At 46.3% G+C, this 2,412-nt stretch overlaps 1 long non-coding RNA gene across 1 annotated transcript; it reads right to left on the reverse strand.

Moving 5' to 3' along the window:
* Positions 1 to 227: 227 nt before the first annotated feature.
* On the reverse strand, positions 228 to 2,405 carry LOC123154250 (uncharacterized). Its single transcript, XR_006476744.1, has 3 exons — positions 795 to 2,405; positions 545 to 702; positions 228 to 455 (listed from the first exon to the last, which is right to left on the reverse strand). It is a non-coding gene; the product is annotated as an uncharacterized lncRNA (long non-coding RNA).
* Between the last annotated feature and the right edge of the window lie 7 nt (positions 2,406 to 2,412).

Below are 2,412 nucleotides of genomic sequence, written 5' to 3' on the forward strand. Positions count from 1 at the left end.
AAAGAGTCGAGGGGTGTGAGAATTCAAGTAGGTACTAATAGAGAGGACGGAACCGCAACTAATATTCACTAAAGGAGGAAAGTGTGAAGATGACTAGTAGTTGGGGCGCGCCCATGGCGCGCTGCCTGAGGGGCATATGGGTGGTGCCATGTAGATGAACGCCTTTTTCACTTTCCTTTCTGAATCTGGATAGCAGCACATGTACATGCAATTCTTGATAAATTTATTATATTGGAAAATCATGCGAGGAAGAAGCTGAAATGCCATGCCATCACAGGCAAGCATCGACAGGAGCATCTTGCTGTTTGGCAAGATAAGCTACATCAATAGAAATTCCGTGGAAGTCGGCCCCGGCGGTGGCGGCAGGCCCTTGATGCTTCCGCGTGCTTGCCTCGTCCTCCATGTGCTTCATCACCCGGTGCGTGTAGCCGATGACTCGCCACATCCTTGCCAGCCTATACATACAACACATCAAGGAGCGATCGAGCACACTATAGTAACATGTACATTCAAAAGAGCTCCACAAGCTACCACAGTAGCTCACCATCACGGACGGCAACGGCGACAACCCTCTTGAGACACGGGGCTGACGGAGGCGAGGGAGATGTTGAGCTTGGTCTGGAGGTCCCTGATGGCAGCCCTTGTCCTCTCGATGGCAAACGGCTTGGCACCGTTGGTGTCCTGGCTTCTCAACTTCCCTCCCTGCAAATGTGTTCCACTTCATATCTTTGGCATGGCTGGTTATGATGATTATACGAATTCTGAAAGAAGCGAGTGTGCTCGATTGAACGCACCCTGACTTCAGGCTCTTCAGCAAAACTTCACAGACGCCGTCTTGCTTGTCGCCGTCATCATTCTGAATATCCCCTCGGAGAAGTTCGTTGAACTGTCTATGTAAGATAACAATGATGAATGCTACAGTCTACCTTCTACTTATATTCTGTGAATCAGTTTTCTCAAATCAGATATCAAGCATTAGTCCTTAATTTTAGGCCACTTCATTTTGTTTCAGAGCTTCCATAGGAAAGAGCCAACAATTAGGAACAAAAGAAAATGCTGGTCAAAATAGGAAACCTGCTTCCGGTCCTTGTTTGCTGCAAGGACTTTTCCTCAACAAACATTTGTAACACTGGTTATAATTATTTCAGTTCCCAGATTTACAGTACCAATCGCACAGAAGTGTTGTTCCATGTCGCCGCCATCAGTTATGAGCATATGTTAGGGAGTGAAGTTATTAACATGCTGATCAACAGAGCATTTATGTTATAATACACGAATACAGCAAAATAAATAAATAGATGTGATAGCAGTATAGCATGGTTTTTCCAGAAACAGGAATGTGTCATCTCAAATTTTCAGCTTACAACAGAATACTACGTGTTTCGGACATTTGAGTATTATCACGCAATTTAAATAGCGAGTATCTAGTTCATATAAGATGTTAGAAGATATTACAAACCTCATCTACTGCATTATCAAGAATTTCAGATATAGCTGCACACCAAGAGAGAAGTATAAATATTTTACATGGTGGCATAACCGCATAAGTATCTTGAACACCAAACATAATAAAGAAGAAAAGCCATGAGAGTGCAACACCGTTTAGTTTTTATACCTTCTTATCCAACAAACATTCCAATGTGAAGCATTTGATTTCTACTGAGTGGTCAAACTATAATCTTCCCCAAACAGAAATAGCAAGGGAGAAATGGATAACATGTGCTTTTATTATCAGTGCAACCAAGTTACTCAGATAAACCAGCAAGCAATTCATCTTATCTCCACTCAGGCCAAATATCATACCAAACCAGCAAGGTATTCATATTATCTCCCATCAGGTTAAATATGGTGACAAACCAGCAAGCAATGCATCTTGTAGTTACCTGGTACCCTTTGTTCACTACCAGAAAAACTTGCGTTGCCGACGGCCCCCGTTGGCATAGATGGGCATACCCCGACGGCCCAGCTAAAGCCGTCGGCATAGAAAGGCCGTCGGCGTATGTCCATCTATGCCGACGAGATCAGCCGTCGGCGTTGCTTCAAATATGCCTACGGCAGCCGTCGGCATAAGGTAGGCCGTCGGCATATCATGTGGGCCCGTCTACTCGGGCAGCGACGACCGTTTGACGGCGTCAGGCTACGCCGACGGGCTAACGGTGACCGTCGGCATAGCTATGCCGACGTCATCGATCCACAGCGCCGCCACGTCATCGATCCGCGTCGCTCGCCGGTCCCGTGGGGTGGCATATCTATGCCGACGTCCTTACCGTCGGCATAGGCCTGGCCCATGGATTTTGCCACATCATCGATCCCCGCCCTACGCCACGTCATCGATCCAAGGCTCTACCGTTCCGTGGGCGTAGCTATGCCGACGGCTTTGCCGTAGGCATAGATTTCTAATAATATTTTAAT

This window comes from Triticum aestivum, chromosome 7A, assembly GCF_018294505.1.
Source record: "Triticum aestivum cultivar Chinese Spring chromosome 7A, IWGSC CS RefSeq v2.1, whole genome shotgun sequence".
NCBI lineage: Eukaryota > Viridiplantae > Streptophyta > Magnoliopsida > Poales > Poaceae > Triticum > Triticum aestivum.